Genomic DNA, 12,408 nt, shown 5'->3' with positions numbered 1-12,408 from the left:
AAATCTCGTTATTACTACAAATGTAAAAGTGACCATTGTCGTGGATGTGAGATCACTCGTATGATTATGACAATGAAGATCACTCTTACTATTTTTCACAGTTAGTTATTCAATAAGTGTAGCAATATACCCCTGCGAAATAATTTTGCGTAAAACCTCCTTTTTTGTTAAAAAGTGACATCATTTTGATTAGGGAGTCACTTTTCTGTTATGTGTGTGTATCAGTTATGTTAAACATTGTGAAGTAAAACACTAAATCAAGCCGAATAAACCAAACTTTTAATAACCCATGAGATAACAGCATTTTGAAATAAAAAGGCATATGATACATACACTCTGCGAATATGAAATCGAACACATAAGCAATACTATCCATACGGCCAACTTTCGCATATCGAGCGTATAACACTTAATACTATGTTACATAACATTCAAAATGATCCCCTCCTCTTTCTTAGCTTCCATTTCATCATATAATTATTTTCTTCATGTATTGGAGAGAAAGGTCATTTTGTCTAGCTGCTTTTTTTTTTTTTTTCCTGGGGAAGAGGGGCAACCATCTGATCTTATGTATTTGGGTTCGTTATTTCATTTTTTTCTTGTGAGGGGGGAGGGTGAGCATGTCGATTTAATAATCTATTAATTTCTTTACGTTTAATATTAGACGAGGGAATATCTGAGGTTATGTCTGGCCTGGGTGCTGCTTTCTCTCTGGTAACATAATCGTCATTAGCAATACTGCAAAGGTTACGTTGTCATCATCGTCAACCTGTCAAGCCTTGCCATCATCAGTGGTTGTGGATAAAATTAATAGGCCTAATCACTCTGCATAATTTAAGGGAAACAATGAAATCCATCGTCAGCCGGACTATAATATTCCCATTCGGGTCCAATCGCGCCTTACTAATGGGGGTCGCTTCTGATCCCTATCGTAAAAGATATCGTATCATATCTCAGCAGCCCGTAATGGTTCGCGGTATTCGTATTGGAACGTATCAGTACGTTGCTGCACGTACCAGATCGGGGATCCTGATCGTAATGATAGTGGTAGATCGGTACCAATCGTGAACTCAATTAGGACAATCCTGTGGGATCGTATTTGAACGGCAGACCAGATCGTGACAGATCGTATCGCTTGAAATAGACCAATCGTGACCATATCGCATCCAAGCGTACCAACACGTATTGACTCGCATAACCTCGTATCCAAACGTGAAATTTCAGACGAGTTCTAACAAATTTTCCACGATCAGTTACGAATGTCCAATCGTGGCGTTCGCAATGGATCGCGCGATAGTGGGAACCCCGCTGTAGTCGAGGTGAGGGCGGACTAGAGACCGGTAGAGTAAGAGAAGGGTTTGTGTATCGGCGCCCCAGTTTGAGCCGGTTAGCGAACGAAGGAGGTTTAGCCGTTTGTTGCATTTCATTAGGATGTCTTGAACATGAGGGGACCATGACAAGGAGTAATCAAGGGTAACCCCTAGGTATTTATGAGAAGGTACGACTTCAAGCGGAGCGTTCTGGAGACGAATGCAGAAACCTGTGGGAGAGACTGGTCGAGAGAAGTCGAGAGAAGTATGCTCATTCTTATCAACGAGCTTCAACTCCTGATTGTGCTTATTAATTCCGTAGATCAAAATAGACCTCATCAGTGCAATGCAAAATACTGCGCCAAACACAGAAATAGATGTTTTTTTTTTTTTTGGGGGGGGGGGGGGAGGGGGGAGGGGTGGGGAGCTTTTTGGGCAATGAGTAAAGACACAAACAATTCGAGATTGCTTTTATTAGGACCTGGAGGTATTATCTTTGACGTATGTTATGTAAACACAAAATAATACTATAGTATTTAATCCATAGACAATATTTACAACTTTACTCCTGAAAAAGAAGGTCTGCAGCAACGTCGGTCCAAGGGATCTAGGGTGGATCAGGGAGGTGGTCCCATCACCTCCCTGGGTGGACCCTATACCCATCTCCAGTCGTCCACACGAATTAGGCTTACTTGTAAAATGTAAACCGAAACAAAAAGAATTTGAAAGATAATGATAAACTTGCTCGGAGCAAAACGAATGAAAATACAAAAGTGATTTCTATTGTCAACATAATGTATGAGACACAAATTCTTTGGTGTACAATCATTTACTTTTTTTCTGCTGAGAATTCAGCTACTGGATGAATGGAGAGACACCCTACTTGACCCATGAATCGTATAGCGATTATGCACGTATGATAGGACTATCATCTGGATCTGGATCTGGATCTGGATCTGGATCTGGATCTGTTACTCTGAAAAGCTAAGGTTGAGCATCGCTCAGAACTCATATATCATTAAGTTTGTTGATGATCTTTGCATATTGCTATCATACAAGAAAATTCCAACATTTGAATCCTAGTGTTAAAAATGAGAATATCGGTTTATCGGCATTAAATTAGTATAAATTCGTATCCACCGTTCAGAGGCAAACGGAAAAGTCTATATAGCAAAGCAAATGGCTGCCGCTGAATAAAAACGCCTACATTCTGAATTCTTTCAAGGAGCTGCTTCATCATTTATAAAACAAAGAATACACATCATTTTGTTATGATTATATCATCACTCTGTACCTTCGAAACGGTCAAACACCATCATCTATAATAGCCTTGAGCGCGTTAGGCTGTTGCAAAGCAGGGAGATGTTAAGGAAGGAGCGGAATCTCCTCCCAGTTTGTGCAGAATGAAGGCGCCCATGCGTCATAGCATTTAAATTATATTGGATGGCTATGAATGGGATACCAGGGAATATTGCACGAGTTAGGGCCAATATTGCACGATTCGAAGATGAGTGCAATATTGGCCCTAACGAGCGCAATATTCCCTGGTATTCCATGAATCAAGACCATCCAATATAATTATTATCATCTATACAATCAAGTAGAGCAAGCATAAACTCCACAAAATTACCCGGCTTCTACTCGTCTTTGAAGTTGACTCGGCAGTCACATCCCAGCGCTGATAAGGGGAAGCCCCTGAAACTGCGTATTGTGACGATTTTTGTTTAGGAGTTTAGGAAGTTTGGGGTTTGGTGTGTGTCTTTTCTTTGTGTGCTGTTCTTTATGTCGGGGCTTGTTTGTACACAAGGCTCTGGAGTCTTACTCATTCCTTGCTCCTTTGTTCCCCAACATCCGAGCGGTCATGTTTCTATTGGTCACACACACACCTGTAGTGCACATTGGCAAGAGTTCCACCAAAGTATATGGTATATGGCATGTCAACATCTCGCACTCACCGCATCCAGCATCCGTCTACCAACATCACACTTCACACTTCACACTCGAGCATAATGACATCATCACAAACTATATGATGTACAATGGTATAAAAATGCAAGTTATCCAAGAGGATGCATACCGTTCAACATCATACCATATTCAATTTTATACAACACCTCAGAATGATGTCGAAATTGTGATTGGCCAAGAACATGTCACATGACATTCAATAGAAAATACCTATCAAACTCACTGAGAGTGACAGCCATGCAATAGGCCTCTGGCATGGGCCTATTGAACGGCTCGAAGGTACTATAGCACGGCTTCGCAGGAGGCTACTATTGCACGGCCGCTCACTGTAGAGTTCTGTGGCTCACACTAGCAAAGCGCCAGCAAACTACGTGCTGGCCGGCTGCGCTGCGCTGCCGGTAAGTCTCACAGACCAGGCGCGGCGCGGCGGAGTACTGCAACATTAACGTGTACGCGCAGCTACCTTACCTAGCTAGTTGCATGTATTGCGGCCTTACCTACTGCTGTGTTTTTACTTTTGACTCTGATCTGCTACGTGGACCACAGTGATCCCAAAATCAAGACTTCATTTCAAGTTGAGAAACCGTAATTTGATTATTTTTCTGTGTTTTTATACAAAATCATTTTCGGAAATAGACAAAGTCTAGACCTACTACTAGATCTACCGACATCTCAGATCGGCCTAACAGTCAGGCCTAACTCGATCTAACGTTAGTGTAGAACGGGTGTAGACTCTGCAGAGTTTGTGATTCCTGTGACTGTGTGGTGGAATCATGACGAGTGTTTGAAAGCAGTAACGTTACACAGGGTGCAATTCTCGGCCTAATTGTTACGTTTATTTTTGGGCTTTCATGAGTTGGCGGTCACTAATTTAGACTGTGATTGTGGACAAGGTGTTTGTATAAAACAAATAATTTATGATTTTGTTCGTGCATTGGGGCACGTAATATCGCACTTGGCGCGAGATTCGCCACTGGTCTATTCAACGCGGCGCTACGCGCCTTGTTGAATAGACCAGTGGCTTATCTCGCGCCTCGTGCGATATTCGTGCCCTGATGCACTCACAACTCATAAATTATTCGTATACTGTCTCGTCTATTGCGCGAGCGCTTGCTGAATGCGCAAACGCTTGCTACTAGTGCGTGTCGTTTTTGTTACAATTCACAAGCGCGCAAGCGTCTTGCTAGTTGTTTGTTTCATGTACGCAGTTTTAGGGGCTTCCCCTTTTCAGCGCTGGGATGTGACTGCCGGGTCAACTTCAAAAACGAGTAGAAGCCGGGTAATTTTGTGCAGTTTACAAATGCTTGCTCTACTTGATTGTATAGATGATAATAATTATATTGGATGGCCTTGACTCATGGAATAACAGGGATTATCATCTATATAGGACGTTTTAGCGGCGCATTAAAAACGCGTATTGTAGTCCGCTCAATTTTTACCGTTAAATATCGGAGCATATTGAACGAAACGCATAGGCCAACGTATTAATTCCCCATAGGCTATCGTTGTTACTTGCCGTTCAAGATCATATCATATTCAATTCTGTCTCGTCTATTGCGCGAGCGCTTGCTGAATGCGCAAACGCCTTGCTACTAGTGCGCGTCGTTTTTGTTACAATTCACGATAGTTAGATAGTTGGTGAGATAAGACGTGTCTCTCGGTCGCTCGTATGTTTCTTTCTCTAGAATCATCAATTGTTGTTTTTGTTATATATTTGTCACATTGGTGGATCGCTCGTTCAGCGCTGGACCTGTTTGTGATATTCCTTTGTGCCTCATCATCACCGTTTTGGATTTATTCAAGGATTTTCAGCGTTCGTGTATGGTGTTTCCTCTCGTAAGTTACTCTTGAACTTCATCTTCATCTTCATCAGTAACATAGCAACCAAAACAATCTTGCATAGCGTGGACCGCCTTAGCGCAGCAGGCAGCAAGTAATAACAAATCTGCGTATCATCTAGTAGTCTGGTTGGATAAGACACCTGTCTCCTAGCAACTCGACTCATATCTCTCTTCCTCTTCTCAGTGCGCAAAGAGCACACTGTCTCCTAGCAACGTGCGCTGCATTATCTCTTCTTCTTCCTGATCTGCGCGCACCACTCAACAAGAGAGAGTCTACGCACCTGTCACCAGGGGAATCCTAGCTCTACCATCCACCACAACTCCAATTATTTTTGTTGCTGTTGTTATAGTTGTTTTGTACACTTTTCAGAGTTATTTGCAATTATTATTTATCGATATTATAATGTGCTATATGTTTTTCATTGGACTTCGATACCCAGAGTTTGGGTTGTGAGTAAATAAACTTTCAAACTTTCAAACTTTCAAACTTTCAACCAAAGCCTTCCCTACGCACAACTAGGTAACAATAGTTTCAATTGTGACGTCATGGCAAATGGAAACCGGTTTGACCTACTGGATGACGAGGTCTCCATGAGGAGGAAGAATCCACCATCCATGGCTCTTGATGATGCCGTCTCGTACGCCGTGGCTGCTGCTACTGGTATCAAGACGGATTATTCGATGATCGCGGGCAAAGCTCGTCATGATGAGACTGGGAAGACGGCCAGCTCTCGTCAGCATGACATTGAGGAGGATAAGATATCGATAATCGTAACCAAAGTCCTGGCTGCTATCCAACCAATCATCGTGCAGTCAGTCTCTGCGGCAGTAGCTGCCGCAATGAAGTCCATGATGGACGAGCTCAAGAAGCCGCTAGAGAGTCTACGGCAACTCGAGGTGGAAACCGGTCAGGAAGCAAGAGCCTTAGCAGAGGTTGACCGCCTCGAACAGTATGGCAGGAGGGACAACATCCGGATCTTTGGGCTGGAGGAGACGCGAGGGGAGGATACAACTAGCAAAGTTGTGGAGCTGGCAGCCGATATGGGAGTATCCATATCAGCAAACGACATCAGTGTCAGCCACCGTCTTCCCGTCTCGGGAAGGAAACCGGATGTGCAGAAATCTTCGACGAGGCCTATCATCGTCAAATTCGTCCGTCGGTCTACGAAGCAGGCTCTGATGAAGAAGAAGAAGGAGCTGCGGAAGAAAGAGACCAGGAAGAACGTCTACGTTGAGGAGGACCTCACACCCCTTCGAAACAGGATCGTGCGCGCCCTTCGGGAGGACAAGTCCATCAAAACCGTCTGGACCATCGATGGGAGAATTTTCGCCATCATGAATGCGAACGGAAAAGAGGAGAAGCTATCCATCGACTCCGCGAAAGACCTGCGGAAAGTGGGCTGGACAGTGGAGAAGATCAAGGACATCACTCGCCACTAGGAATGCGATGGCAACAAAGAAGAAGTGGACTTCTTATCGATAAGTAGCTTAACTGATTCATCATTTCCATCTAATATTCAAATACTAGGTCTAAATGTGTGTGGCTTGCATTCTAAACTTGAATTGGGTATATTGTCAGAAATTATCCGGGATGTTGATATTGCCTGCTTATGCGAAACAAAAACAGATACTGTAGATGAAGAACTTATTCCAACAGGTTTTAAAGTCTTTTGTAAGGAAAATAATGACGGTTCATTTCGTTATGGTGGAGTTCACGGTCTGTGTATTATAGCGAAGTCGAATCTTAATATACAAGTTCTAGGTGATATAATCTCTAAATATGTCCTGTGGACCAAAGTGGAAATTAAACCTGATTGTAATTTTGTTCTTGGTGCTGTTTATATACCACATGAACATTCCAAATATTATGAACCTGACATATTTGAAGGTATAGCCCGTGGAATCATAAATATTAAGAGTAAATTAGATTTACCACTGTGTTTAGTTGGGGACTTTAATGCTCGTACTGGAAATCTAGCAGATTATGTCGAAGATGGTGTACACGTGGACAACGCGGAATATTTTCCTCACTTAGAAATAAGTGATTTTATCTCTTCGCTTTCGGTAAGACGTAATAATGATAATTGTGTTAATGTTAATGGAAAGAATCTTATTGATCTATGCAAAGCATTCGATCTGTCTATTTTAAATGGCCGTGTAGGCAGCGATATTCCAGGCAACTTTACTTTTGCAAACTTAAGTACCATTGATTATTGTCTGTTTTCAAGGGATTCTTTTCAGCTTGTTAAAGATTTTGCGGTAGATCCATTTGATGACACAATTTCTGACAAACACCACGCAATACGTGTTATGTTACGTAATCATGTTGAATGTTTGGAAGAGAATAATGATACTGACTGTTTAGAAGATGATAAAGGAATTCGGCTTGAAGACGAAAATTTGTATTCAACTACAAAAACTATAAAGATTATATGGGACAGATCCTTAGCTAATGAGTTTAGAGAAGGTTTGGATGAAAGACTTATAGATTCTATTTCAGACAAGATCGACGCAATGCAAGATGAGCCTAGTCAAGACACCTTAGATGCGTTGTACGAATCAATTCAAAAAGTTTATGTTGAGGCTGCGTCCAAGGCAAACATGGTGAAAACGTTTGATTCTAAAAAAAAGACGCTTTCAACCCTCTAGAACGCGTAATGATAAGCCTTGGTTCAATGACACCTGTAAAGAACTTCGAGCTAAATACCTAAAATTAAAGAAAAAATGTAAATCTCTTAACAGCACTAGTATTTGTGAGCTAGAAAGAGTAAAACGACTGTACAAGAAGACCACGAAGAATGCTCGTGATGTGTATTTTAGGGAGACCCATGAATCTCTGCGTGCTTTAAAGACAAATGACCCAAAGGAATATTGGAAAATACTAAACCCGAAAACGAAAAAGAAAATAGATAATTGCACTATCAGTATTGACGCATTTCAGGCGCACTTTGAAAATTTGAATGATAATGGTCCACCAAATCAGAACAGTATAAGTTTTAGTAGCCTGATTAATCGCAATGTTAATGTTTCAAGTTCGTCAAACGCAGAAATTTTTAACAACCCAATATCTGGGGAAGAAGTAGTAAAGCATATCAAGCTACTGAAAAATAACAAAAGCTCTGGAAGTGATTTAATAGTGAACGAGTGTTTGAAAAATAGCACTGGTTCATTGATAGGTGTGTTAACTAAATTGTTTAATGTCATTCTTGATACAGGGATCATACCAACAGAATGGTCAATAGGTCTTATTCGTCCAATCTATAAAAAGAAAGGTTCCATTGATGATCCAGATAATTATCGCGGTATTTCATTATTAAGTTGTGTTGAAAAACTATTTTCTTCCATTATAAATGAAAGACTCAATCAATATCTAAATTCCTTAGATCTTATTGGTGAAGAACAGGCAGGGTTTCGAGAGAATTATTCCACAATTGACCATGTATTTGTGCTGCATTCTGTCATAGATTTGTACCTTTCCCAAAAGAAAAGATTATACTGCGCCTTCGTAGATTACAAAAAGGCATTTGATTCAATAGACAGAACATCTTTGTGGTATAAGCTTATACAAAACAACGTCAAGGGGAAAGTGTTCAGAGTAATATATAATATGTACTCCCATCTGAAATCTTGCGTAATAAATAATAATGAGAGGTCTGATTTTTGTCCCCGCCGAACGAGTTCGAGCAGGGGACTATGAAACGGGCTCCGTACGTGTGTGTGTCCGTGTGTCCGTGTGTCCGTCCGTGCGTCCGTGTGTCCGTCCGTGCGTCCGTGCGTCCGTCCGTGCGTCCGTGTGTGATCAAAATGTTCAAAATGCTACTCCTTCGCCATTTCTAACCCGATTTTGATTCTGTTTGCTTTATATGATAGCACTACATGGGAGCTTTGAAACTTCTATAAAGAATTTCAGTTGTGACCTTTGACCTTGACCTTTGACCTATATTGTACATTTTGCTTCAAAATGCTACTCCTTCGCCATTTCTAACCCGATTTTGATTCCGTTTGCTTTATATGATGGCACTAGGTGAGGGCTTCAAAACTTCTACACAGAATTTTGACCTTTGACTTCTTTGACCTTTGACCTTGATTTTTTGCCTATATTGTACATTGGCTACAAAATGCTACTCCTTCGCCATTTCTAACCCGATTTCGATTCCGTTTGCTTTATATGATGGCACTAGGTGAGGGCTTCAAAACTTCTACACAGAATTTTGACCTTTGACTTCTTTGACCTTTGACCTTGATTTTTGACCTAAATTGTACATTTTGCTACAAAATGCTACTCTTTCGCCATTTGTAACCCGATTTCAATTCCGTTTGCTTTAAGTGATGGCACTTGGTGAGGGCTTCAAAACTTCTACACAGAATTTTGACCTTTGACTTCTTTGACCTCTGACCTTGATTTTTGACCTGTATTGTACATTTTGCTATTAAATGCTACTCCTTCGCCATTTCTAACCCGATTTCGATTCCGTTTGCTTTATGTGATGGCACTAGGTGAGGGCTTCAAAACTTCTACACAGAATTTTGTCCTTTGACTTCTTTGACCTTTGACCTTGATTTTTTACCTATATTGTACATTGGCTACAAAATGCTACTCCTTCGCCATTTCTAACCCGATTTCGATTCCGTTTGCTTTATGTGATGGCACTAGGTGAAGGCTTCAAAACTTCTACATAGAATTTTGACCTTTGACTTCTTTGACCTTTGACCTTGATCTTTTTACCTATATTGTACATTTTGCTACTAAATGCTACTTCCGGCGGGGACATATATTACGCACCGCGTAATTTCTACTTTTCCTTGTTTCAATTGCAATATGGGTGTCAGACAAGGTGAGAATTTATCTCCTCTTCTCTTTGCTACATATTTGAACGATTTTGAGTTGTACATGAGAGAGAGATTCAATGGTGTTCATTTGTTACCAAAAAATATGAAGGAGCTCATGTTCGACAATGGCATAGACGTTCTTTTAAAACTTTATTCGCTTCTGTATGCAGACGATACGCTGATACTAGCAACAAGCGAAAATGAATTACAGTTGGCTTTAAATGCTCTCAGTGAATACTGTAAGTTATGGTCTCTCCAAGTCAATATCAGTAAAACGAAAGTGGTTATTTTCTCGAGAGGAAAGGTCAGGAGATTTAAACCATTTATGTTTAACACAGAAATATTAGAAGTTGTTGATGAGTATACATATTTGGGAGTAGTGTTCAGCTACAGAAATAATTTCAAAAATGCCCAAGATAAACAAATCAGTCAAGCAAAGAGAGCCATGTATAACTTGTTGATAAAATCTAGAAAATTAAGGCTGCCTTTAGATATTCAGTTAGACCTTTTTGATAAACTTGTTTTGCCAATTCTTATCTACGGAAGCGAGGTATGGGGTTACGAAAATCTAAAGCAAATTGAAGCCTTCCATACAAATTATTGTAAACAGGTGTTAAGATTAAGAAAAACTACAATGAACTGCATGGCCCTTGGTGAGCTTGGGAGATTTGAAATGTCGCGAACAATAAAGGAAAGAATGGTTAATTTTTGGTTCCGAACTTTAAATGGTAAAGAAGTTAAAATATCTACGATTATGTGCAATATCCTAAAGCTTTTACACCAACATGACTTTTATTCCTCTCCATGGTTACTACACATCCAGAAAATATTAAACGACTTAGGACTGTCGAATGTGTGGCAAGACTATGGACACTTGTCTATTAAGTGGCTGAGGCCAGCAATTAAACTCAGGCTTTGTGATTTGTATACTCAAAACTGGATGAATAAAGTTAACACTAGCACGCAGTGCATCAACTATAGGATTTTTAAGAGCTCCTTATCACTGGATTCTTATCTAACTAAATTGCCATGTTTTTATAGAACTTCACTTGCAAAATTTAGGTGTCTTAACCACCGTTTACCTGTAGTTTCTGGAAGATATAACGGAATTGAAAGACAAAACAGACTGTGTAGCTTTTATAACCTGGGTCGGATAGGGGATGAATTTCATTATCTATTTGAATGCCCAAAGACGGAGTCATGCAGAAAAAAGTTTGTCAAACCGTATTATAGGATTCGCCCAAATACATTGAAGATGAATCAGTTATTCAATACAGAATGTAATAAGGAACTGCTAAATCTAGCTAAATTTTCGATAGAGATAATGAAGATCCATTTAACATAAAACTTTAGTATTGTTCCCTTTTTGATATCTTAATTGTGTTATTTCATTATTATGTATATATACTGTACAGTTGTGTTTCGTCGGTTTTTTTTCCTTGTTTGTATATATATTTAATTATTTGGATTGTTTTGTTTTGTTTTTCACTCTTTTTTAAATCAATCTCATATTGTAACAGTGTCTTGAATTCGATCCAGATAACAATTATAAATGATAATGCTAATACCCGGTGTTGCCTAGCAGAAATTTTAATCAATATAATCTAAGATATTTTTTTTAAAAAACCCATCTGCATACTTTGATATATTAATTAACCACATACATACTCAGTCAAGATTTTCATTCATGCATACATGCATCTATTCTATTGTTGTTTTTACTGCTGATTGTAAATAATGTAAATAGTTTATCAAACGCATTTCGTTCAAGATTTTCGCCAATTATATCAAATGTATATTATCTACTGTGCTTTGCTGTTGATTTGTAAATAATGTAAATAGTAGTTATAAATTGTATTTTTCTTCGTTTTCGTGTTATTACTCTGTGCTATGATTTGATTTCCCCCAATACTCTATATTTGAGTGACATGGGAAAATAAAAAAACATTGTCATTGTCAAAAACATTGTCATTGTCAAAAAACATTGTCAAAACAAGCGCGCAAGCATCTTGCTAGTTGTTTGTTTCATGTACGCAGTTTTAGGGGCTTCCCCTTTTCAGCGCTGGGATGTGACTGCCGAGTCAACTTCAAAGACGAGTAGAAGCCGGGTAATTTTGTGCAGTTTATGCTTGCTCTACTTCATTGTATAGATGATAATAATTATATTGGATGGCCTTGATTCATGGAATACCATGGAATATTGCTCTCGTTAGGGCCAATATTGCACTCATCTTCGATTCGTGCAATATTGGCTCTAACTCGTGCAATATTCCCTGGTATCCCATTCATAGCCATCCAATATGATATAAATATTGCACTCGTTAGGGCCAATATTGCACTCATCTTCGATTCGTGCAATATTGGCCCTAACTCGTGCAATATTCCCTGGTATCCCATTCATAGCCATCCAATATAATATAAATATTGCATGCTTAGCATTCCACTCAGAAGTTCCATGC

The sequence above is a fragment of the Diadema setosum genome, chromosome 2 (assembly GCF_964275005.1).
Source record: "Diadema setosum chromosome 2, eeDiaSeto1, whole genome shotgun sequence".
NCBI classification, from domain to species: Eukaryota; Metazoa; Echinodermata; class Echinoidea; order Diadematoida; family Diadematidae; genus Diadema; species Diadema setosum.
This window is presented reverse-complemented; position numbering follows the sequence as displayed.